The following is a 27,458-nucleotide window of genomic DNA, read 5'->3' as shown; positions in this document are numbered from 1 at the left end:
AGAACACAGAAGTAATATCAGGTGTGTTTTTCATTCACTCTTGTGTGTCTCACCCTGTGATTTACCTAAGTATTAATATACTAGACTATTCCCTTTTCCACATAACTTTCAAAACCCATCCCTTAAACACAACACAACATAACATGATTTCTCTTTCAATTAGATGTAGAGTTGTACAAATATATCAGTCCTTACTAACCTTGTAGGTGTATTTATATACATACAGGGGTTCACTTTGCTTTGGTTTTACTTTCCTCATAACACAGCATAGCAACCCAGCACATATCATAATGATAATGATAAACTAAAATTTTCAATTAGCTACTATGAAAAATGCATTCTGCTAAGCACTTCATTTACATTATGATCTTATTCTTTAGTATACTACTACTACTATTAGCTGACACTCATATATCCTTTCTATGTTTTAGACATAGTTACATATATTAACTTACTTAATTCTCACAAGAAGCCTTTGAAGTACATATATGCTTTATTATTATCACTAGTTGTATCACTATGAAGAAATAAAATGTAATAAACTCCTGATAGAAAGTTCTACTAACTTGTCCAAAGTCACTCAACTTTAAGCTGGTTGAATTGAGATTTAAACTAATGCAGTATAGGTTGAGAGGCAATATTCAAAATCTATACATTATACTGACTCTCTATCCTATATCCAGTATATTTTATGTATTGCTATTCCTCTATATGACCCTCAATTTATTTGCCATGAAATTTTTTATACAATAGTTGAACTAAAGATGTTCTCTATTCTAACTGATAATAAGTTCCTTGAGAATATGGCATGTGATGTTTATTTTTGTATTCTCACAATTAACACAATGCCATCATATTTAAGGTACTCAATAATTAAGGTTTTTAAATAGATTAGACAAATGCGCTCACATTGGAAAAATATTGCAAAGTAGGGGCTGATGTTGGGGTGGATGCTTTCAATAGAAGATACAGGATTGCATCAATGGGGGTCAGCTTTGAAAGTCACTAAATGTTGTTGAAGATAGATCAGTAAATCCCAACTTACCAACAGGAAATCCCCCAAACATATCCCAAAAGTTATGAGACAATAGTGTCAATATCTGAACCAAAAAATGACTACCTCATTATTTTTCCCAAAATAACCAAATTATACTCCTTGGGGATCTAATTAAGTGTTTGACTGTTAGTGATAATTTCTGAAGAGAGAAAATCTATCTTAAGTCTGCCTACCCCAAAGTACCTACACAATAAAAAGGCAATAGTTGAATTAATTCAGATACGATAAAAGATTTGAGTAAAACACTCAAAAGGCAAAATTATAAACTTATTTTGATATACACATTTCATAGCATGTTCAACAGAAACTTTCAAGTATGTATATCTTTTCCTATAATATTAGAATTATAGTTGTTATTTCTAATTAGGTGCATTATTACTTAACCTTAGAATATATACACTTATTGCCAGAAATACTATCTATAAACACTTGATTGCAATCATCACCTACTCTAAAGGACTAAATTAAAGAATGACTATAGTACACCAAGTATCTTTTATATATATGGCCTCCCAAGATTAATATGAGGGTGAAAAACATAACTGCTTAAACATGACATTACATTAAAATAAATGAGGTCTTGTGTAATAATAATTTTTAACTTATAAACTGTACTGCTTTTAAAAGTTCCAACTAAATAACACATTCTTAGCATTGACATTAGCAATTTATAAGAGATCCAGAAGAACTAGACAGACTTCTATTTTAAGATAGATTTAAAAGTATGTTAGGAGTGTGTGCTGAATGAACCTCCTACATGCAGAATCTTTTTTTTTTAATAACATCTCAAAACAGAAATGATGCTTTTTATACTTTGAAGCACAAAAATTTAACCCACAGCTTCTCTAGACACTAATAGGTTGGCATAGCCAATATGATCTTTTGATCAAAATGAAGGAAGGGCTATATTTTGGGCCCAGCCACTGGGTGCAGAATGAATTAGACAAAATTCGGGAGGTATATGAGCTTTCTTTTCTCTAACTGTAGATACAATTAGCAAGGCATGCTGAGTACCTTGGGTGAAAGGAAAAAATAGGTGTCATTATTCCTATTTCCTGTGTTATAGTGCATTTACTAGTATAGTAAAATGGAAGGACATTGATTTGGGGATCAGTAAACCTATGTCCTACCTCTGGCTTTATATCTGAACTTGTCCAAACAATCTCTCTGAGCATTGGTTTCTTAATATATGAAATGAATTTATTACTCCCTGATCTATCTTATAATCATCATTTTTAGGATAACATTTAGATTACATTTTGTTTAATTATGTAACTTTCTCCCTCATACATAATTTTGTATTATATACACACAGCATACAAATGCATATGTACATACATTATACATTTGTATGTAGGTAAGCATGTGGCTACACATACACACATGTATACATATATAATACATATGCATATACATATATATTTATGTGTTTTATGAAGAGATTTATTTCATTTACTCCATGAAAATTCATTGGATGCCTTATATAACTCTGATTCTATGTTAGAAATATGTTAGATTCTATGTTAGAAAATAAAAACTCTGGCTTTAGGAGGTACTATTCTAGTCAAGTTAGAACATTTAAACAAATAGCAAAAACCTAAATGTTTCAAGGTACATGACAGAATTATGTATATACTAAGGGAAGGCACAAGAATAAAAACTAAATTCATCATTTGATAGGTCATGCTGGACACCATCCAAGACCTTTGTAACCTGTGATTATGAAAAGGAGCTTATAACAAGATGGGAAACACACAAAATAGAAACTCCAGTTTACTATAACTCACATATAATGATTGTCCACTCTCCTCTCTTATTTCTTCACTGGATCTAGAAAGTACTTTCATCTTAATTACCTGTGGCATACATTTGTTTATATATTTATTTTTCCCAATTGACAAGACAGTTACTAGAACACAGAGACTTCCTTATTCATCCTCCGCACCTAGCAGAATATATAAGTGAATGAATAAATGAATAAATATTATTTATGACTATAGAAATCCAAAGATGCAACAGGAACAATTAAGATAGGAATCCTCATTATGTATTTATGTATTTATTTATTTATTTTAATTTTTTTCATATTGTAATTTTTAACATAGTGTTTGTTGATCAACTAAGAGAAATGCCTTGTGCCTAAAACATTACCCAAACCTGTTAGAAAATTAAGCGTCTCTGTGTGTGCACATGTGTGTGTATGTGTATGTGTATGTGTGTGTACATGTACATACATGCATAAATGACCAGATTAATTTTAACATGGTAAACCAGAAAGAATATGGGCTTTGAAGTCAAATAGAATGAGGCTGGAGTTCAAGTGATATAATACCTTGAGTGAGAGCTCTCAGAACTTGTTTCCTCTTGGGATTTAATGAAACCAAAATTGGAAATCAGAGGCTTTTGTTGTCTCACTTTCAAGGCCTAGTCATGATAGTGCAAGACTGTTAAAATATTGCCCATTGCCATTGAAATAATTTACCATTCCTTAATTTTTATAAATGGTGGACTTTACCACTATTTTTGTCCAATTGCTGGCCTTTGGACTTTTCCACTGCCAAAGCAAATGTAGCAGTAAATTTGACTGCAATACTCATATGTCCTGAATTTGATTTTTTTGTAAACATAAAACTTCACATTACAAAGTATGCATGACTTCTCATTAGAACTCATGGCCATGCAATGGAAAAAAAAGGGGTGAGGCTAATTCTCAAAATGGTATTAGTGATACGTTCACATATATATTTGCCAAGAGAACTCCTACCTCAGAGAATTAAATAAGTTCAAATGTTAAAATTGAATGGAATATTATTTAATTCCACCCAGATACCTAAAAATTTCTCTGATAACACTATATAGATTGGTCACATCTTTTTTTTTTGGAATTCTTCCAACTTTTAAGGTCTATATTCTTTTATAAATGAGCCTTGAAAACATATAATCAATGCCTCACAATCCCAGTGCAGATCTTCCTGCCCATGGGACCTGTCCCTGTGCTTTAATAAAAACATAATGAATGAGCCTTGGGTATGCAGCTTGTGTCTATGAACAGATTGTAAATTCTTTGAGGGAAAGTGCTACAAAATATACCCATATATAGGATAGTTCTTGCATCCAAACTTTTGTTGATAATGATGTTGAGTCACTTCGAAAAAAAAAATCTCCTTCAAAATTAGTTTCCTCTCAAAATTTTCCTCTCAAAATTAGTTTCCTTTAAACTAAATTTGCCTTAGTATCCCCAAAGCACTGTGCTATATATTTGGAATACAAAGAGATAGAATGCATATTCCTTTCTCGAATGAAACCAATATTTAGTTAGGGAGATGGAGAACTTCATTAAAAAGTAGGCTCAAAGTAGCGTATAATTGTGAAATGTGGGCTTAGAAAGAAAATTGAAACTAAAAAAGAAAATATATATTAGACAGATGTGTGTGAAATTTAACAATGTGAACTTTTTTTTTTATAACTTAAAAATTTGCACACAGAATATTGACACAGTAGTGTCACTGAATCCTTAGCTAAGGAAAGTGTTTTTTTGATAGCAAAATGGAAAATTTCACTCAGTTTAGAACAGAACATTAAAAGATAAATGATCTTAAAGACAGTAATTCACCAACTATCATATCTGATAAGTTACTCTACCTACAGATAAAATAATTAATCTTATTTTTTTAAATATCCTAGGTATAGAATTATTAACATTTGTTAAAAACATATAAGATATTCAAATGTAGTATTAATAACTGAAATCCAGTTATTTGTGACTTTCTACCACTGTAAAGATTAACATAATGCTAGTAAAAAATGTACATGACTATGAAATTCAAATTATGAAGTTCTAATCTCCTGAATTACTAAGAAGTTTAACAACTATGTCCTAGATCCGTATATTAAATTCTATTATTTTATCTGAATTATAAACTGAATGGCTGTCAATAATATAACAATGCCTAGTTAAGAGATTCCTGAGAATGAGAGATTCTGAGTATGAGATTCCTGAGTATGAGAAGAGATTCCTGAGTATGAGAAGATTCATGGATAGGACTAACCTTAGATAAACTAAATTCTAAAAAGTCTATTGTTCTCTAGCCTCTCCTATTCTTATATGTTCCTTCCTCCCAGAAAATTCTCCCCTCCGGTGTAATTTGCATTATTTCCCTGTCAGAGGCAGCTAGGACTGAGGAAGGAGCTGAAAATGGATACCATATTGAGTAGTTTGGACTTACCCTATAGTCCAATGGATTTTTAAACTTAAGTATACTGATATTCTATTATATCAGTAATTTGTTAATATCAATAGATTGAACTCAGAAATTATTCCTTTTAATAAAAAAAAAGCTTATACTTCTACTTTCCCTTTTGGTCCCTTAAATTTCAATGTGCTTTGTTGAGTGGGTAGGAAGGAAAAAAAGCTGAGCAAATAGCTAATGAGACTGAAGCTAACTGTTCCCAACCTAGTTTGTCCTATGTATGAATATGTATGTTAAGACATTTTCTTTTAATGCTGAGAAACACTCCTTTAGGAAATGGGAGACCAACAATTTATTTTGAACAAAAAAGAATTGTCAATGGATTTTCATTAAAAAAATAATCTGTCTACGGATGCCTGGGTGGCTCAGTCGGTTAAGCATCAGACTTCAGCTCAGGTCATGATCTCACAGTCTGTGAGTTGGAGCCCCATATCGGGCTCTGTGCTGACAGCTCAGAGCCTGGAGATTGCTTCGGATTCTGTGTGTCCCTCTCCCTCTTTCTCTGCCCCTTCCTCCCTCTCTCTCTTTCTCTCTCTCTCTCTCTCAAAAATAAATAATCATTAAAAAATAATATTTTGTCTATGCTGTGGAGGGTCCATGAGGGGAGAACAACATCAAAGTCAGGGAAGTAAATAAGGGAAAAGAAGATATTGTCAAAATTCAGTTGAAAGATGAAGGTCTGATCTAGACAGTGTGAATAGAAACTGACAGATTCAAAACTGATTCATTTGTCAGTCATTTTTCTAAGCTTTAGATAAGTCTGGAAAAAAATTTCAAAAAGAATAAAATAATACAAGTTCCATAAGTAACTATTTGCACAGATGTTATTTACTAACTAAAGATTGCACAGAACCACTGTTTTGAAAACTATTCTTTGCATCTCAAGCCTTATCAGTCTCTTTACTACTATTGCAATAACATCCCCTTTTGTCCTCGGCTTTGACTCTAAAGCAAAAAATAGAAACTCATTTTTCTAGAAAGTTAATGAATAGAACCAAAGTGCTATTGCCCAAACTGATTCTAATAAAAGAAATCCATTCAAGTCACAAAAAAGGTTAATGTTTGACAGATCATGGCAGAGAAATTTCAGTTGACTTAAGAGTTCGCAACCAAAACATTATGGCAGAATTAGTAAATATTTAGGTTTCCATTAATAGACATTTCCTTATTAATGTCTGCATTAAATATTCAGACAAATACAAACCCTGAAAGACTTTTTTCAAGTGGGCCATCTAGTCAACCTTCCACAAAATTGTTGCATATCTTCTACTTGGATAATGGCTGGTAGGTCTCCATTCTATTGAAAAACTTATATTTGTCTAACATATAATTCTGTTTTCAAAAATTAAGCAAACTTTAAAATAGTTACTATGTATGTGCTATGACTGGTCTTTTAATTATTGGTGTGTCATTAAATAATTGGTTGGCTTTCTAGGTATAATTATAAACAGGTGAACTTTTTGTTTACAATATTTTAAGATAAAGCTGAAGGCTTTGATGAAGTTTTTATTCAACTTCTCTCTCTGAGTTTTAAAATCATATTTTAATTGACACTATCCATCTGGATTTAGTGTCAGATCTCACAGGTAAAGGGCTGAATCCTACAAGACTGCGTTCTACCACCTCAGATACCAATTACAATCACTGTGTTCTCATGGCCCCTTCCTCTGTTTGATAATTTGCTCAAGCAGTTCACAGAACTCAGGAAAACAGTTTACAGTTGACCCTTGGACAACATGGGTTTGAAATGCACGGATTCACTTATATGTAGATTTTTTTCAATACAGTATGTGCAGTTTTTTCAATACTGTACAGTACAAAAAATTCATATTTTAACTTTAAAGAATAATAAGTTTGTGTCCTATGGTGACTAATTTGATTACATAGCAAAATAGAAGATATGCCCCATTTTTAATCAGTTACTTCTTAGCTATAGATTTTTTGGGAAAAAAAAGATTTTAAGCTTGGTTGCTATTTAGTAGGCATGACTCATGGGGCAAACTGAAACCAAAACTATCCTTTCATCCCATTTCCTTTTTTCTTTACCATTAGGAATAGTTTTCACTTGATACTAGATGAAACATTTGAAGTTCTCATGATCCCTTTGTTAGTTTTTGGTAGTTATACGTTGGTTGTACAGTCAGCTTATATCAAAAACAAAGCCTTGTGTCAGAAATCGCACTGTTCAGTCCCCAATAATCAAAACTCTGACCTTGATTTATCCTATCTTCTCTCTTCACCCAGGGCTGGTTAATGACTGGCCATTTGGGGGGTAGAGGGTACAGGAAAGCAGTCTTTCTGTCTCACTCATCCCATCCTGTACTCACCTGTTCCTGTAAATACCACTCTTCAATTAATAAGAGTGGAAGCCAAATGGGGAAAGGGAAGTTCTTACTTGGTCAGCTACTTTCACAAGATGACATTGCAGGAACTTGGCCTGGCAGGTGTTTAAAGGTTTTGTGGACTTTTTGGAGGCTAGCCTCCTCTGGCTACAATACCTGTGACTACTTATGCAATAACATTTCTTCAGATGCCTGCATCTCTCTCATCTCTACTTTAGACAGAGACTAGCAGTTAGAGTCCTGTTGCCCATCCTGGAAGTCCAGCTGAATAGAATTCAAAACAGCTCCAGGATGGCTCCACTCTTGTCATCTACATCTCACCCACAGGAAAAATTCATGAATTTTTTGCCCTACCACTAGTGAAAATGCACGTATCTCACAAATGAACCCTCTTCTTTCTCTCAGCCCCACCACCTCAGAAAGCCATGACCTTGCACTAAAGAATGTCAAGGCATTTGTCAGCTGGCAGATCAAAGGATCCCCCAAACTGTGAGGGCATATCCATGCTCCAATAAGCACTTTAATAAAGCTCCTCTTTCTATGTTTCAGGTAGAGAAAGGAGGACTCCCACTCCTCATCCTTGGATGAGTCCTGTTAGTGGGACTAAGAATCCAGAACCAGGTCTTGAAGGAAATCTCTGCACAAATACTCTGTTCTTACTTCACTTTCTTTTTCAATCCTTTCATTATGGGTTCTAGAGACTTCTAGCCAGTTATTTACTTATTTTTGGATGATCTGCATTTTGATTTCTCATCTCACTTTAGAATTTTATATCTGTAGAATACAGTGCTTCCAATTTTCATGTGCTGTTATGTTAATATTGGTCATTTTGATAATAACACACCAGTTAAATTTCTATTAAGTAACAAATGATAATAAAGATTCTCATTTATTATACAAATTATTCTACTCCAAATTTTACATATAAGCCCTTTTGTAAAAAAAAGTATACATTTGAAGCATGCATTCTGTAGTTTTATTCACATTTAAGAAAGATGTATCTTTTACTCTCTGCTTCCTCTTCATCCATGCAAACCAAAAATCAATATGCAGATGCTAGATTTACAGACTCCCTTAGGATGACAGATCAATAAAGAACCCCATCGAAAAATACTTGCCTGGAGGAGGAAAATATAAACTTTTTCTTAATCTCTATAAGGCTTTGCTCCCAGGACCAAGCACTTCTCATTTGGTGTTAACAGTACTGAATTTTCTTACTGCTTTTTCATGTCAAAGGCACTCTTCAAATATGTACTTAATTAAGCCTCTCTCTTAACAGAGGTGGCCCTGTTCTCATCCTCTAGCCTCCCTTTTCTATCTCCTGTGTGGAAAGTTCTCTTTGAAGTCATGCAGGAGAGATGTGCAAGGATGAAGGGATGAGAACAGAGCCAAGGGCGCTTGTAATGAACTTTTGATGGAAAAGAAGTTTAGATTAATGCAGCTATTCTAGCTACCCTCTATTTAGAATTCTTAAAAGTGGAAATACTAAATTACAGAAAGATAATGAGTCAGATTTTATATTAGCTCTGAAAGTCTTGCCCTCTAAAAGCATTTGTGGACATCCTATGGATTCCTGAGGATTTAGAACTCTGCAGATTTCCGGTTTTATAGGACTTAACTTATTTTGTATTATGCCTGGATTCTTTATGTTTATCTCTTATGATTGTCTTGAAGTTCACAGCTGGAACTTATTAAAAGGTATCTGTTTGTCTGAATACTTCTCCTTGGATTAAATCTTGAAGGAAGTTCATGATGATTTGTAACTATGCATATTATCCATAACTACACTTTTGGAAATAGATGTTGATCATTTGAGAAAGTGTTTTCTAACTGCTTATAATACAGAGGCAATTTCAACAGTAGAATTATACCTAATGTTACTATACAGTAGTTGCCAAATAATTCATTTTAATTTTTTATCTGTGGTTATCTCAGTCAATTCCCAGAAAATTATTTTCTTACATTGCTCATTTAAAGGTTTCCAAAAAGATGCAGCAAATATATACAATATAAATAACTTAATGGTCATAAGTTTCATAATTATAGGAAATTTTTCTTCATTGTACTCTTGTTCAGGCATGCTGAATCTTCTTTGGGACATTAAATTTCATAGATTGTTTCCTGTCGTATTATGGCAAATATTATTTTGATTTTTTCATGCATTGCAGACAGGATATAGAAGTAGAGTAAGAGCCATCTTGCATACTTGATTTCCAATTTATCTGAACTTATTAAAAGAACTGTTGGGAGTCATTTTTTTTTTTAAATCCTTAAATTGTTTTCCAGGTTACGGATATTCTATTCAGCAGTGAAATTGTCCTTACTGGTTTCTGCAAGATATTGATTGCATTTCTCATATTTTAATAGGCTTATGCTTAGAAGTGTTAAAGTGAAGATTTTTGGAGATTTTTACAGAAAAATTGTTTTTATATTTCCAGTATTTTTTTCAACAATTTCCAATATGCATTGATCAAGGAAGTCCTCGCATTTTCTTCCTTTTGCTAAGTTACTTTCTGTTATTTAATTATTTTTTTAATGTTTACGTATTTATTTTGAGAGAGAGAGTGCATGTGCTAGCAGCAGAGAGGCAGACAGAGAGGGAGGGAGAGAAGTAGAGAGAGAATCCAAACTGTCAGTGCAGACCCAACTCGGGGCTCCATCTCATGAGCTGCGATATCATGACCTGAGCTAAAATTAAGAGTCGGATGTTCAACCAAATGAGCCACCCAGGCGCCCCTGTTATTTAATTACACCTGTGCCTATTCGATTTTTCATCTACATTCAGACCACTTCAATTTTATTATGCAATCATTCCTGCCATACAATTGAAAATAAAGTTATATCAATTAATTATATTTTATTTATTTGTATTTATTTTTATTTTCCTTATTTAGTTAAAGGCAATTACATCCTAATTATACCTGTCAAACCTTACAAAATAATACTTACTGAAAACTAAATTTTGCATTAAAATAATATAAGTAAAATAAATTATTATGCTGAACAAGACCCCTTGTTTAAATATATTTATTTATTTATTTATTTATTTATTTAATGTTTATTTTTGAGAGAGAGAGAGAAAAAAACAGAGTGTGAGTGGGGAGGGGCAGAGAGAGAGAGGGAGACACAGAATCTGAAGCAGTCTCCAAGCTCTAATCTGTCAGTACAGAGCCTGATGCAGGGCTGGAACGCCTGAACTGCGAGATCATGACCTGAGCCGAAGTTGGATGCTTAACCAACTGAGCCACCCAGGCACCCCTAAATCTATTTTAGGTGATAATCTTTTGTCAGCAGTTATAAAGCCTGCATACCTGATTCACACAACTTCCAATACTAAATAAGGTGAAGATAAAGCTCTGAATATTTTAGTTTAAGCTCTCTGTAGAATTATTGATTCTTTTGATGTATACTTTTCTATCACTCACATGCTATTATTATATAATAATTAGATAAATACCATATACATGGCATCAAAACTGAATGTAAATCCCCCAAGTACTTAGCACCTATTTTTCTCTCTGCCTACACTCTTAACCCTATCTGCCTTCTCTTTATCAACTATATCTCAGTTTCATACGACCTATTCAGAGAGGAATTTGGGGGCACCCTATCTAAAGAACACTCCTCCTGAGTCACACCTATTTAGCACCCTGCTTTTATTTCTTCCATTCTATTTATCAATATCTGAATATTTTTATTTATTCACTTACTTATATATTTTCTGTCTCTGCCAATTGAAATACAAGCTCCATGAGGCCAGCAACTTTGTCTCTTTCATTCATTATTGAATCTCTGGGTAATAGAATAGTTCCTGACCCTTGGTAAACTCTCAATAAATATGTGTTCATTCACTTAACACACATCTGTTGAATAAATGCATACATCATTAAATGAACTTCATAGCAGTGCATTTAAAGTCAGGGAAGAGATAATCCATACAAAGCAAGGTAGAATTGATAGGTAACATCAAGATTTAGAAGCCTAGTGGTCATTTAGAGTCCTTAGAGTAAATGCAGCGAAGATCATGAAAAGTGCAAGGTCTCCTTTTGGCTTTTACTTTTTAGTATCACTGTTAGAGAGCAGCACTGTGTAAAGCTGGAATTCTCAGTATCCTATAAAATGGAATTTACTTGTACACAGCACCTGATGATTGTTAAATATCCTAAATATTTTCAATCCAACTTGGCCTGAAATTCTATCCAACAGTCACTACAAACTGGGTTTTTATATGACTACCACTTAAATGAATATATTACCTCTCATATGATTCACCTTTCAGTACACAAAATTAAATGTTCTGAGGTTCATTTTCAAAGGAAAGTGCCAGCATCTAATATAATGAGTTTGGTTTCATTGGGACTAAAGTGAGTTAAAACTGTTGCTGGGCCCAACTGTATTAGTTAGGGAGAAGGCTAAGCTGCTCTAATAAGATACTCCAAAATATAGAAGCTTAAAAATACAAATGGAATTTTCTCTGATTAGAATCCCAAAAGTGACCATACTGCAGCTCATGGGAAGGGGAAAGTATAAAGAATTCACATACCCAATATTTTAAGACCCATAGCTAAAGGACCACATCTAGCTGTAAGAGAGTCCAAGAAATATGGTCTCTAGCTGAGCAACCATATTCCCAGTAACAAATCATCCATGGAAGAATGCAAAAAAAAATTTATTTTTGACACCTAGCTATTTCAACCATCAGCCAAAGAGAGCATGAGGATGGTGGTCCATGAGGAAAGCACTGGATGGTTACGAGGGGTATGTTCAAATAAGAAACAAACACAAAAACAAAAAAACAAAAATAGATTTCAGTAACATGATGCAGTATTGATGCCAATTTTATATTAGCTTATATCAATTTTGAAATGGCAACTTATGCAGTGGATAACTACTTAAAGCCGTTTTATAACTACATCAGAGAACCGAATTGAGAAACCCTGTCATTCTGTCCTGTACAAAAGCATTTTTGTTTGTTCTATATAAAGGAGGTGTAAAGCAAGGCATCCTAGAGCAAAAAGTCAACTCCCATATGTGAAGTGTGTTCCTTAATAAATACCATGTCATGAACTGTCATATTTTAAGTCTACTTCTAAATATAACTTTCTGTTACTCTGCAAATTCAATGGCACTTGATCTTTTCAAAAATGTAGCTACCTAGCATCTTCTGATTTTTCTGTGACCCTCTCTTTGCTCTCACAAAAGTGGAATATACATATACCATTAAGTGAATTAAAATATTTAGTCATTTCCATTTTTATTCAATTATTTTTGCCTTTGTAACATTATTTAAAACCATAGAAAAGTACTAAACTACAGTTTATGCCTTTTTCCTACAAATATTTGCTAGCCCACCATCTAGCACTGTTTTGGGCACAGAAGATTAAAAAAACAAACAAACAAACAAAAAACAAAAAAACAAGAATGATAGGTAAGTTGCCTTTAGTGAAATCATGGCCACAGTCTTTTTAGTGGGGAAAGCAAGGAGGGTTTACTTGTGCCAACATGCCAACTGACAGAGAAATTTCACCAAAAAAATGTTTAATCTAACTTAATTTTTTAATTAAGAAAGCAATCTCATGGGGTGCCTGGGTGGCTCCGTCGAGTAAGCATCCAGCTCTTGGTCTTAGCTCAGGTCATGGTCTCATGGTTGGTGGGTTCCAGCCATGCCTCAGGCTCTATGCTGACAGCAGAGAGCTTGCTTGGGATTCTCTCTCTCTCCCTCTCTCTCTGCCTCTCTCCTTCTCTCTCTAAAAATAAATAAATAAACTTAAAAAAAAAGAAAAGCAATCTCAGTCCCTTAAGCGTCTAGTTCTTGGGTTCAGCTCAGGTCATGATCTCACAGTTGTGGTCTCCAGACCCGCTTTGGGCTCTGCCCTGACTGACGATGTGGAACCTGCTGGGGATTCTCTCTCCCTCTCTTTCTGCCCCTCCCCTGCTGACTCTCTCTGTCTCTCTCTCTCTAAGTAAACTTTAAAAAAGTTTAAACAAGAAAGCAATCTCCAGTAATTCCAAATATATTTTAAATTTCTTAAAATTAGATTTCTTTCTATTGACCATTTCTATTTTTTATTAGATAAGACTAAATTTTAAAACACATTTATATTGGGTCAGCTTCCCTATGATAAGTAATAAGTTTTAAACTACAGATTGTATGCATGCTAGCAATTATCAGGATGTCAACTGGAATAGGCCTATGTGGCAGATGGATGAGGCATAACGCCCAGAATCAAAGTATCCTAAAAGCTTATGCTTTAATTGTGAAAACTTATAATTCTTCATATTAGGAAATACAGTCAGTCATAGCAGGGAAGTTCATTTTGAAGTTTAAAAAGTCAATCTTCTTAGCACTCTGCCGCCCAATGTTTGGCTCTTGCTGCCGCAATGAGGGAGATAGTGCACCTGCAGGCCAGACAATGCAGCAACCAGATCAGTGCCAAGTTCGGTGGGGGGGATGGGACGGTGGTGGAGTAATGATCAGTGACAAGCCTGGCATCGACCACAGACATTTACCACAGAGACAGCGACCTGAAGTTGAAGCAGATCAATGTGTACTACAACAAGGCCACCAGTGGCAAGTACGTGTCTTGCGCTGAGCTCCTGGACCGGGAGCTGGGCACCATGGACTCCAAGCGCTAAGGACCCTTCAGGCAAATCTTCAGGAAAGACAACTTTGTTTTGGGTCAGAGTGGTATTGGGAACAACTGGGCCAAGAGTCAATACACAGAACGTGCAGAGCTGGTCGGCCTGGTGCTGGATGTTCTGAGGAAGGAAGCTGAAAACGATGACTGCCTGCAGGGCTTCTAGCTGACCCACTCCCTGGGTAGGGGGACTGAGTCTGCGATGGGTACCCCCCTCATCAGCAAGATACAAGAGAAGTACCCAGACAGTATCATGAGCACATTCAGTATGGTGCCCTCCACCGAGGTGTCAGATATGGTGGTGGAGCCCTATGATGCTACCCTCTCAGTCCACCAGCTTGTAGAAAACAGTCAAAACCTTCTGCATTGATAACAAGACCCTCTATGATATCTACTTCAGAACCCTAAAACTGACCACACCCACCTATTGGGAGGTCACCCACCTGGTGTCAGCCACCATGAGTGGGGTCACCACCTGCCTGCATTTTCCTGGCCAGCTCAATGCTGACCCTGCGCAAGCTGGCTGTCAATATGGCCCTCTTCCCCTGCCTGAACTTCTTCACGTCCAGCCTCGCCCCATTGATCAGCAGAGGCAGCCAACGGTACTGGGCCCTGAGGTTGCTTAAGTTTACCCAGAAGATGTTCAATGCCAAGAACGTGATGGCTGTCTGTGACCTCTGCCACCACCTCTATCCGACCATGGTTACAGTGTTCAGGGGCCACATGTCCATGAAGAGGGTGGACAAGCAGATGCTAAATGTTAGTGGAATATATCCCTAACATGAAGATATCCGTGATATCCCGAGGGCTAGAAATGTCTGCCACCTTCATCGGCAATAGCACAGGCATCCAGGAACTGTTGAAGTGTATCTCAGAGGAGTTCACAGCCATGCTCAGGTGCAAGGGCTTCTGTGCTGGTACACAGGTGAAGGCACCTGCATTGTACACAGGTGAGGGCATGGAGGAGATGGAGATCACCGAGGCTGAGAGCAACTTGAATGACCTGGTGTCTGAATACCAGCAGTACCAGGATTCCGGGGCTGAGAAAGAAGGTGAGTTTGAGGAGGAGGCAGAGGAAGAGGTGGCCTAGAGCTGATAGCTAGTAAAGCATGTGGAAGCCATGTGAACTCAGAATTCACTCACAACCTGTTATCTGATAACCATGTCTCTGTGTGCACTTGCTCTTTTTCCTGTCTTGACACCACATGCTGTATAGACGCCACCATTAAAGCATTTGAATAGTTAAAAAAAAAATACCCTTATCTTCTTAACTTGAAAATAATTCTAGTGGCAATTAAACTCTTATCAAAAGAAATAAAAAATAAAGAAGAATCAGTTTAGAGGAGATCTTTATTTACTTTTAAAATTTATTTTAGCAAGAGAGAGAGCACGTACAAGTAGGAGAGAGGGTCACAGTGGGAGGGAGGGATGAAGGGAGGGAGGGAGGGAGGGAGGGAGACAGAGAGAGAGAGAGAGAGAAAGAGAAAATCTCAAGCAAGCTCCATGCTCAGCACTGAGTCTGATGCTGGGCTCAATCCCACAACCCTGGAATCATGACAGCTGAAACCAAGGGTTGGATGCTCTTGAGTCACACAGGACCCCCTAGAGGAGTTCTTTAAAGACCGTCAACTTTAATCTCTGGACTTTAGACAGGAGTCAAATTTAAACATATATAACATATTTTGTTGACTACCGTGTTTTTACATACCTAGAGAGATATTCCTATAGACGTCCAATCAGTTTTCCTACCTTAAAATCTTCCATAACTCCAAGGCATATTGTTTTCTATCTTCCTCTTCAATGTCTTAGTTCTAGATATTCCTTATAGAATAGATTTATGTTCAGTCCAAAACCATTACATACAAAAGCACTGTGACATCACAGGTTAATTCGGAAACCCATAACAATCCTGTTAGTGTCAAAATTGTCTCTAACGAAAGACAAGATTGCATGAGCCTGCCTCATTTTGTTCCGAAATATTTGTTGATGGTAAAAAGAAAAAAAAATGTGATTGTTGACCTAATAACATACTGAAAATGCTATTGTTAGAAAGACCAATTCTGTTTTCTCTGAGTATATTGTGGAACCTGGGAGAACAGCCTAATAAGAGATTTTTGTATTAAGAGGGTGGGTGTGAAGGTTCCACTTAGCTTCCTCTAAGAGAAGTGCCTGTTTGAATACAGAAACCACATGGAAACAGATGCCTTGAAATGTTCCAGCCAATTTGACCATATAAATGTATATGAATCCTCCTCTGTCACGAAGACCATCAGTGTAAACAACTGGTAGTTTACGGGCTGTATAATCCATTTCCACTTGGAAAAAAGCTGTGCTGGTTATTTTTAGACAGTCTCTTACATAAGGTACTAACATGCACCCTATTAAATAAGTTAACACCCATATCAAAATGCTTTTTTATTTCCATGGAGAAAATTAAATCCTCTGGAGTTTGTGACTAAGAATCTCATGTTTCATAGAATATCTTTATCTTTCTCCACTTCTGAGTATTTTTCTCATTCCCCTCTTCCCCACCCCTCCCTCAATAGTTAAGACTAAAAACCTGAAACACTTTTTTATATTCTGACCTTCATCATAGAACACTGTTTCTTTGCACCAAGCTGATAATTAAAAGTTTTTGGATATTTTCTGGTTGGTGTACTGGGTGATTAGTCCATTGAAATGTGTTTCCACAGCCTTTTTTTGTAGTTCTCTATTGCTACGCATCTTTTTTTTTTTATGTTTGTCTGAATTGAACTATATTTACCATCTGCTGTTACAGGCTCTCAAATGATCTGAAACCTTTGAATTCTGTTAAATCATTCTTCATTATTGCTTTTTTAGTAGTATCTATAAAGTCTATCTATTTCCCTCCTAAGGATTTCCTTATCTCTATCATTTACATACTCCAGTCGCTAAGACTCTCTCTCATTTTGCTTCTATTCCATGTTTTGTATTTCTTTACAGGATGCTGATATGAAGTACCTTCAGTGACATTTTGATTGTTTAATACATTAGATCCTTTGAATTTGTTTTAGCTGTTGTCTTATAGTTACTTTTCTCCCACAGTATAAAAGTTTTACTTCTCGGAGCACCTGGGTGGCTTAGTCAGTTAAGCATCCGACTTTGGCTCAGGGCATAATTTTGTGGTTGGTGAGCCCCACGTTGGGCTCTGTGCTGACAGCTCAGAGCCTGGAGCCTGATTTGGATTCTGGGTCACCCTCTCCCTCCATTCCTCCCCCACTCATACTCTGTTTCTCTCTCTAAAAAATAAATTAAAAAATTTTAAAAAGTTTTACTTTTCAGGTCTTTTCCTTTATTAAGGATAGGTTTCTCTATCTCATTTTTAAAATAAATTCAACATTTGGTAGAAATGAGCTTTGTTTTGTTTTGTTTTGGTGGGTTTTGTTTGTTTTGTTTTTTTAAGTAATGAGCATGATATTGCCCTGAAAAAAGGTAGAAAAGAAAAAAAAACCTGTTCTAATCTAAACTTTTGGGGCAAGTCAACAGCATTCTCTCTTTTTTTTTTTTTTTTTCCGTCATATTTATCTCAACACATACAAGGATTCAGAACCTTTCCATAGCATCTTGGTGTCCATAGGCAATCATGGGTACAAAACTTCACAGAAAGTGCTAAGTGGGAGGAAAGGGCAACACACATTTGTGATAACACATCCAGTGATATTCTAGGTAATATAACCTACATCCATTTACAGAGATTTTGTGCTAATCAGTCATTGACTCCTTAATTCATTTTTTCATTCATTCATTCACTCATTCATTCATTTATAAATCTTTCAGTTATCAATTACTACATAACAAGATACCTCAAAATTAGTGGCTGAAATCAGTAACAATTTCTTATTTCTCACAATTCTGTGGATTGACTTGAATCACCTAGGCTGTTTTTCTGCTCCATCTGGTTGGGGTTACTCATGAAGCTTCATTCTGCCAGGGGCTTTGCTGGAGTTGGAATCTCCCAGGTGACTCCATCCCCATATTTGCTGGGGTGATTGGAATGGCTGAGAAGTGCTGAACTTCTCTCTCCAGCAGAGTAACAAGATGTCTTACATAGTGGTTCAGGGTTCCAAGAAGGCAAAGTAGAAATTGCTGGCCCCATTAAAGGATAGGTCAAACACTGACACAGCATTATTTCTTCTGCATTCTGTTGACTGAAGTTCACAAATCCAGCCCAGATTCAAAAAGAGGGTAATAGATTCCACTTCTTGATGAGAGGAGTGGTATGTCTAGGCTTGGGAGAAATTTTTGCCTAGCCAAAACTCACATTCCTTACAGATGCAAAATGCACTCATCTCCAAACAAGATACCCAACGTTTTATTCAATCATGGCATCAGGTGGCTCAAAGTACAAGATGTCCTCATTTAAATTAGGTCCAGATATGGATGAGGCTTACCAGATACAACTCCCCTTTTTTTTACAAGTATATTCCTTGTAGTTTTATTTGTAATTGCAAAAATTTGATAAATATCCATCAGAAGTTAAATGAATTAAAGTTCTTCCATGGGGTTGTTAAAGAGATCAAGGTAAAATGAGACTCTGTTTGAATTAAAAGTTGGTGTATGTACTAATGCTCCTTTTAACCTAAAAACCTCTGGACTTAAAAATACAACTTATCGGACCCTTGCATAACCAACATCCAATGGTGACACAGGGACAAAACAACTCTAATAGACACTTCTGTTCACAAAGGAGAAGAATGGAAATCATAGTCATGAGTTCATAGCAATTCTAAAACTACAACTGGGCAAACAAAAGGAAAGATGGAAGGAAAGGGCAGGGAAGGGAAAGAAAAAGAAGAGGACAGGAGAGAAATGAAAAACGAGTAAAATAAAATAGACTAGGAACATGTTTTCAGATCTCCCAATTTCATGAGAGGCAGAAAACATTTCTTGATTCGTCCCGTTTTGCTTTTTGGCAATGGTTCCCTAATCCACTGTTCTTGGCTGGCTTCACTATCTGGTGTCTTGGCTCTTCCCTCTGAGATGCCTTTCCTTTTCCATTAAAAAAAATGCCCATATTTTAATCTGAGAAGTTCTTTCAACCTGCTTTCTGCCTAGAAATTTGGAGCCTACAGTCCCTTTTTTGGCTTAAACTGCCCTTGTGGTTCTGACTACATGTTGTGTTTTCTAGTAAAATTTTCCTAAAAACGTTGTGAGTTTCTATAAATATTTTTAAATTTCACCCCTTGCCCCCAAAGTCTCATGGTTTAGGTTTTTGTTATGTTTGCACCTACTCCCAGGTACTAATTTCTGTATTACTCAACATTCAGTAAGGGAAGCAGAACAGCAATTAGACATGAGATAAGGGATTACAAGAATTAGAACTCACACAAATGTGGGGGATATTTGGGAAGTGAAGACCCAAGAGGGAAATTTGAAGGATCAGAAAAATTACTGATAGTTCTGAGAGGCCAGTCATATCCAGCTACTGAAACAAGACCATGAAATAGAACCTAACAGCAAAGTCTATGGGAAGCTCTTGCTTTTCTGAATACCCATATAAGAAACTAGTGACAATACTGAAGTTGCTGTTGGTCATCAGGGTCAACAGTAAGGAAGAACTAGACCTAAAGGAGAGTTGAGAGAGGACAAGCCTGGACCTGTCAATACCTCTGTAATTGTCTGTCACCACAACTAACCTTGACAAACTTCAGACGACAGTGTCTGCTGCTTAACTTTCATATCCCAAATTTCATACAAGTTTTTATTTTGGCCAACTCTGACCTTGTACAGGGAAGAGTTTCTAAGAAATGGAATTTCCAAGTTAAGAAAAGTGACAGACAAACCATTTCGTCACAGAAAGGAAGGGAAGGGTATAAATTGATTCAATAAATTACAGTGACATCAGAAAGAGCCAATTGAAGTTTCCATGACAAACCAACATGTGAACAATTTACATCTTGACATTTCTACATTTCAGAAAGATCACTGAGAAACTTGAGTAGTGGCTCAAAACTCGGATTTTAATTTGAATTTTAACTCTAGACCTGCCACTTACTAGTAATATTGCCTTTGGAAAGTTATTTAACTTCTCTAAATTTCCCCCCTAAAATATAGGGATAATAATAACAGTCTTCATGTTGTAAAATAATGTGTCTAAAGTCACTGACACAGGACTGGAATACATTAGGCATTTGATTTTTCTTGGTTGGCATTATTATCCTTGATATCATAAAATGTCTTAATCTTCTTAAGGCACATTAAATTTTCAAGTGTTTAGCATCAATTACCACAGTATCTAGAGGCCTGAAAGAATGGATATTTCCAAATATGAATATGCAATGACTAATTTTATCATTGTGATGATTAATTTTATTATTAACCAGTGTGAATTTGACTGGCCATGGGGTACCCAGATTAATTATTTCTGGGTGTGTCTGGGATGGTGTTTCTGCATGAGATTAGTATCTGAACCAGTACAGTGAGTAGATTGCCCTCCCCAGTGTGGGTGAGCATTATCCAACCTATTGAAGGCCTGAATAGAACAAAAGACAGAGGAAGGAGGAATTCATCCCTTTTTTTTCCTGCTCAGTACCTGAACTAAAACATCTCATTTCATCTTCTCCTGCCCTCAGACTGGGATTTAGAGTATCAGCTTTCCTGATTCTCAGGTCTTCAGACTCATAATAAATTACATCACAGGCTTTCCTGATTCTCCAGTTTGCAGACTGCAGGACTTCTCAGCCCCAGCATTGCTTAGTCAATCTCTCTCCCTCCCCCTTCTCCTTATCTCCTCAAAGTCTATAAAAAAAGTACAATGCAATTTTCCATTGAGCAGGAAAATATAGGTTTGCATGCAAGCCTGCTAATTGTGTGAACCTTGGTTCACTCCATCACACTAGAATCAATTTCCTCATCTATAAAATGGGAAAAATAGGGGTGCCTGGGTGGCTCAGTCGGATAAGCATCTGACTTCAACTCAGGTCACGATCTCGCGGTCCGTGAGTTCGAGCCCCGCGTCGGGCTCTGGGCTGATGGCTCAGAGCCTGGAGCCTGCTTCGGATTCTGTGTCTCCCTCTCTCTCTGCCCCTCCCCTGTTCATGCTCTGCCTCTCTCTGTCTCAAAAATAAATAAACGTTAAAAAAATAAATAAATAAAATAAAATAAAATAAAATAGGAAAAATATAATGCCTGGCTTTCAGAATTGAGATGACATCTATACCACACATTGGGGTCACAAGTACACAATAAATGTTTTTTTAGAACTATTAAATTCCACCACCCTCCAGATAAGGAGGCAGAGCCCTGAAGTCTTAGAAGTATCAGCATAAGTATTTCTGCAAAAACAGTTTCTCATAAATTCGTGAACAAACTTGACATATAATACTGAGTTGTTCTGATGATTATAGAATCCTAAACACTGAATCCTCAGTCTCCTAACCAAGGCATTAGTTGATCCTTCCCTTTCTCAATACAAGACTGATCTGAAGGGACATCCCAGCCCCAGAGCTTCCATGAGACTCTCTGAGGCATTTGTTGTGAGTGTCTCTCAGTTCAACTTCTCCTTCTGCTAAGTCTTGCTTTATTCTCTCTTCAATGGCTACTTATCTAGAGAACATTCCCAAATAAAATTACTCCATTAAAGTTCTGCATCTCAAAGTCTGGTTCCCAGAAAAACCAGGGAGGGGGGTTGCTGAGGGAGGAGAGAAAATGGGAGTTGGGGAGTCATCCATCTTCAAATAAGTCAAATAGATATATATAGAACTTTTCAGAGAACACTCAAGACAGAGATACTACCTGTGGCATTTACAAAATAGTTTGCTTGGAGCAATGTTGAGATTAGACTACCCTATGGTAGAAACGGGTGTCATTAATAACATAGAGATTAAAGACCAGATAAGTCTTATTACTCTGCTTCCTATCTTTCTATGTCCATATCTATGGACCCTACCATCTTAATTCACTTCTGCTTCATCTCGGACCAAAATTGGTACCAGCAATGGCATATTAAGGCAGAGACACAAACCTTAGACATAAGATGATATTGACACTGGCCACCAGATGAACACCTTCACCAACAAAAGAAAATAAGATTTGGAATGTTTTTTAATATGCTGCAGATTGTTTAAAATCAAAGAGTTCACTGATGATGCAGTGAAATGTATGTCTCGCCAAGAACGAAAGCCCAAGTGCTGAGCTACATATTTCTTTATAGAAAGTGAACACTATTATTCTCTGAAACATCTGCCCAGGTATTTGATTGTTAGAGATTGTAAACAGCAACCTCATAAAAAGCTTAGTCAGAATAGATTGAAGGTGATCCCATTTGAAATGAGGAACAAGGCCCCTCTGACTATCCAACAGCAAGAAAGACAAAAGACTACAATATTTTGACCAGCATGAGAGGTACCTCTACCCCTTGCCCACTCTTTTCTAATTATTTGTAATGTGTTGAGAAGTGATATGATTCAAATATTAGGGAGTTATTGCTGTGAATCTCATAGGAATATCCTGAGAGAAGCTCAGGCAGAAATACATATTTAAGCAATTTTTTAAACTAGTATGTTTACATTTTAGAAATGACTCATCACATTCTATTGTGTAAATACATATTTAGACTAGTAAAACTCTTTAGAAAGCTATGAATTAAAGCCAAATGTAAGTATTGGAGTTAATCTTTTTTGCCTGCTTTAAGCGCCATTTTGAATGAGTGGGGTGAAATTGGACATTGTGTATGTATAATGATGAAAAATGGTAGGCTACAATGAGGAATAATTATTTTGATTTCCAGAGCATAATGGCCTATGAATTATGTTTAAAATTAATGAAAGAGAAGATAGAGAATGATTTGAATCTCATCAGTAGCTATTTTTCTCTTTCTCTGAGGCAGCAATGAGCCATTTTCTAAGGGATTTGAACTTTTGTGAGCAAGTCCCTCTAAGCTTCTAAAAGGTCTTAATTTGAAGCTGAACCTTTTTAATGATGATTTGTCTCGCTTCAAAGAACAAACAAATAAGCAGTTGGACTTCCTGAGAGGTTTTCATTGTATAAAGACAATTTCTTTGCAAATCGAAATAAGTTTTTAACATTTGGAAGGACATGTACATTCCAGCATATCCTTTTGCCACGAAAGATCCCTTCTCTCTTCAATGCTACAAGTGGCTATAAAAAGAGAGGTTATTTTCCTACCAAAAGCAACTTGGATTTAAAAAGAGAAAAGAGGTGTTTTTAATTTTTTTAAATTTTATTCTAATTGCATCCTCTAACACTAAATAAAGAAGAGCATTATCTTTCAATATAGTTATGTCAAATCTAGAAGTATTGTTTTGCCCTATATTTACCTGTTTAGTCCTCTATTAGAACATGCTTACATTTCTTGTTTTTTTTAAGAAGAAACATCTTGCAGCAGAGATGGAAAGTTACGCTATTTTTTTTAAGTTTATTTATTGTGAAAGAGAAAGTGTGAGCAGAGGAGGGGCAGAGAGAGAGGGAGAGGGTGGGCATAAGAGAGAATACAAAGCAGGCTCCATGCTGTCAGTGTGGAGCCCTCAGCAATGCAGGGCTCAATCTCAAGAAACGTGAGATCATGACCTGAGCTGAAATCAAGAGTCAGATTCTTAACTGACTGAGCCATCCTGGCGCCCCCAAAAATCACATTATTAGAGATATAAATATATGGAAAGCAAAATTCTGCAACATGTTTGAAACGAGAAAGTTACCATCTCTCAGATATTCTATGTGAACATCCAAAATCCAACTTAAGCATCAAGAAGCACACAGTTCTTGTCACTCAACATTACATCCTCCATCCCAGATACTATAGGTGACTTCAAGTACAAGCTGATATAGTCATTCTGCTCACAAACTATCAGTTGTCTCTTGAATCAAATTCTTTTCCCCCAAACTCAATTCCTTCACTGTATATATAGAGTGGCTTTTCTTAGTCCTGGATTTCCTGAAATATAGCGCATAAAACACTTGTCTAAAAGTCAGTTTTCAGGGATATATAATATTCTCATATTTGGTATAAGTAGTTTTCTATTTATTTTATAATTACCTTCTATTAATGTTTTTTTCCCATTTACAATAATAATATAGTTTTTTTTTTTTTTTTTTTTTAAATTTTTTTTTTTCAACGTTTTTTATTTATTTTTGGGACAGAGAGAGACAGAGCATGAACGGGGGAGGGGCAGAGAGAGAGGGAGACACAGAATCGGAAACAGGCTCCAGGCTCCGAGCCATCAGCCCAGAGCCTGACGCGGGGCTCGAACTCACGGACCGCGAGATCGTGACCTGGCTGAAGTCGGACGCTTAACCGACTGCGCCACCCAGGCGCCCCAATAATATAGTTTTTTAAAGTAAGTGTAAATAATTCAAAATGTTAATTAAAATAATATGGCATATTTATGAAGAAGCTTATGCAGAGAGAGGATGGAGATGGGAGGAGAGTATGGGAAAAGCACCCTCACACACAAAAGCAGCTGGAGAGAAAGTGGAAAAGTCAAAACAGCCACAGGGACTGAACTAAAAATGGAGAAAGGAGAAAGGAGAGGGTTTTAATTCCATTAAGACTCTATAAACAGGGGGAATGCAGAGTCTGAAACTCTGCAGCTCAATATCTGGCAGTGGTCTGGTGGGAAGAGTGAATCCCTGGGAGCAGAGTGGGGTCTGGGAGGTCCTCGGGTCACACGGGGAGAAGTGTTTCCACTGCTGGAAGGACAGTTGGTAGAAGCTGTGCAGCCACCTGATCCCAGAAGACCCTAGAGAACAACCACATTTGCTGGTGCTGAAACAAGGTTGTTAAGGATGAAGCCTGGTGCCAGATGTGTGTTGTGATTTACCATAATCCCTGAAATGCTGCTGCTACATGATCTCGTGAACTTTTTCTGGGGCAGACTGGCACACAGCCACCGCCTCTGGGCATTGGCAGTAGCACGGTCCTGTGAATGTTCCTGGGTGTGGCCAGTACCTGGCCATTGCATGGTGAGACCCTCCCCCAGAGGATTTGAGTGGGTCAAAGCCACAGTCCCTCAAAGATGAGGGGTTAGGAAACAGTTTCCTGACACAAAACTCAGGAGGGAGGTGACACCTGGTAACCTGATGGCTTGGTCACAGAAAGGGTAAAAGTGGGGAGTGGACTGAAGCCAGTCGCAAAAAAACAGGTGTGCAATTGCTGATCAGGGAGAACAGAGTTCCCATTCTGAGATTGGGTAGCTGGGTGACGTCATTTTCACCCCTCCCGTGCATGCGCATACATACCTACAAGCACCACAACAATCCACCCCAGTAAGCTAAGCAGCACCATCTAGGGGAGATCGGAGTTGTTACACTAAGCCCCACCCAACTGGGCCAACCTCACTATTCAGGAACACCATAAATCTCTCCACCTGCTTAGTTTACAGACTATAAAGTGCTTCAAGGTTTGAGTTCTAGAGGAAAACGATGTAATTTCAATGGCATTTCAGTCTGTTCACTGGTCCATCTATTCAGTTTTTTTTTTCTTTTTCATTTCTTTTCTTTTTCCTCAATATAGAAAGAGAAAAACTTTATTTTTATTTTCAATTTTTACTGAAAATATTTTTCATTATTTTTTCTACTATACTTTTTACTTTTTTTGTAAATTTTTCAATTCTATTTTACTTCCATCATTTCATTTTATTCTATTTCATTTTATTCATTTTCTCAAATTTTCAAAGGTTTTCCTTTTTGTCCCCTTTTTTCTCTATCAAACCCCTTTCAATAACAAGACCAAAACACACCTAGGATCTAACATCGTCTATTTGATTTTTCTGTGTGTGTGTATTGTTCTTAACTTTTTTAATTTTCATTTTTTTTACCTTATTAATTCCTTTTCTTCCTTCAAAATGACAAAATGAAGGAATTCACCACAAAAGGAAGAGCAGGAAGAAATGACAGCTAGGGAGTTAACACAGATACAAGCAAGATGTCTGAAACAGAACTTAGAATCACAAAAATAAGAATACTAGCTGGGGTCAAAAATAGATTAGAATCCCTGTCTGTGGCAATAAAAGTAGTAAAAGCTACTCAGGGTGAAATACAAAATGCTATAACTGAGCTGCAATCTTGAATGTATGCCACGGTGGCAAGGGTGGATGTGCAGAGCAGCGAAACAGCTATGTAGAGGACAAACTTACGGAGAATAATAAAGCAGAAAAAAAAGAGGGAGACTAAGGCAAAAGAGAACAATTTAAGAATTAGAGAAATCAATGACTCATTAAAAAGGAACAACATCAGAATCATAGGGGTACCAGAAGATGAAGACAGAGAAAAAGGGGTAGAAGGGTTATGTGAGCAAATCATAGCAGAAAAATTTCCTAAGCTGGGGTAAGACACCGGCATCAAAATCCTGGAAGCACAGAGGACTCCCATAAGATTCAACAAAAACAGACCATCAACAAGGTATATCATAGTCAAATTCACAAAATACTCAGGCAAGGAAAGAATCATGAAAGCAACAAGGGGAAAAAAAGTCCTTAACCTACAAGGGAAGACAGATCAGGTTTGTAGCAGACCTATCCACAGAAACTTGGCAGGCCAGAAAGGAGTGGCAGGATATATTCAATGTGCTGAATTGGAAAAATATGCAGCCAAGAATTTTTTATTCAGCAAAGTGTCATTCAAAATAGAAGGAGAGATTAAAATTTTCCCAGATAAAAGTTAAGGGAGTTCATGACCACTAAACCAGCCCTGCAAAAAATTTTAAAGGGGACTCTCTGAGGGTAGAAAAGACAAAAAACAAAACAAAACAAAAAAAACAAAACAAAAAACGATATCAACAAAGACCAGAAAGGACCAGAGAACACTACCAGGAACTCCAACTCTACAAGAAACATAATGGCAATAAATTCATATATTTCAGTACTCACTCTAAACGTCAATGAACTCAATGCTCCAATCAAAAGATATAGCATAACAGAATGGATAAGAAAATAAGACCCATCTATATGCTGTTTACAGGAGACCCACTTTAGACCTAAAGACACATTCAGATTGAAAGTAAACGGAGAACAATCTATCATGCTAATTGTCGACAAAAGAAAGCCAGAGTAGCCATACTTATATCAGACAATCTAGACTTTAAAATAAAGACTGTAACAAGAGATGAAGAAGGGCATAATATCATAATTAAGGGGTCTATCCACCAAGAAGACCTAACAATTGTAAACATTTATGCTTCAAATGTGGAAGCACC

At 36.5% G+C, this 27,458-nt stretch overlaps 1 long non-coding RNA gene and 1 pseudogene across 1 annotated transcript in view; one reads left to right on the top strand and one right to left on the bottom strand.

The window, feature by feature from the left end:
• LOC132683851 (uncharacterized) overlaps positions 1 to 27,458 on the bottom strand; it is a 177,187-nt gene that overhangs the window by 63,056 nt on the left and 86,673 nt on the right. The gene's annotated exons all lie outside the window — the stretch shown is intronic.
• On the top strand, positions 14,031 to 15,377 carry LOC132683846 (tubulin beta-4B chain pseudogene; annotated as a pseudogene).

The sequence above is a fragment of the Panthera onca genome, chromosome C2 (genome assembly GCF_046562875.1).
Source record: "Panthera onca isolate mPanOnc1 chromosome C2, mPanOnc1 haplotype 2, whole genome shotgun sequence".
Lineage (NCBI taxonomy): Eukaryota > Metazoa > Chordata > Mammalia > Carnivora > Felidae > Panthera > Panthera onca.
The sequence above is the reverse complement of the archived record's forward strand: the minus strand, read 5'-3'. Positions and strand labels throughout refer to the sequence as shown.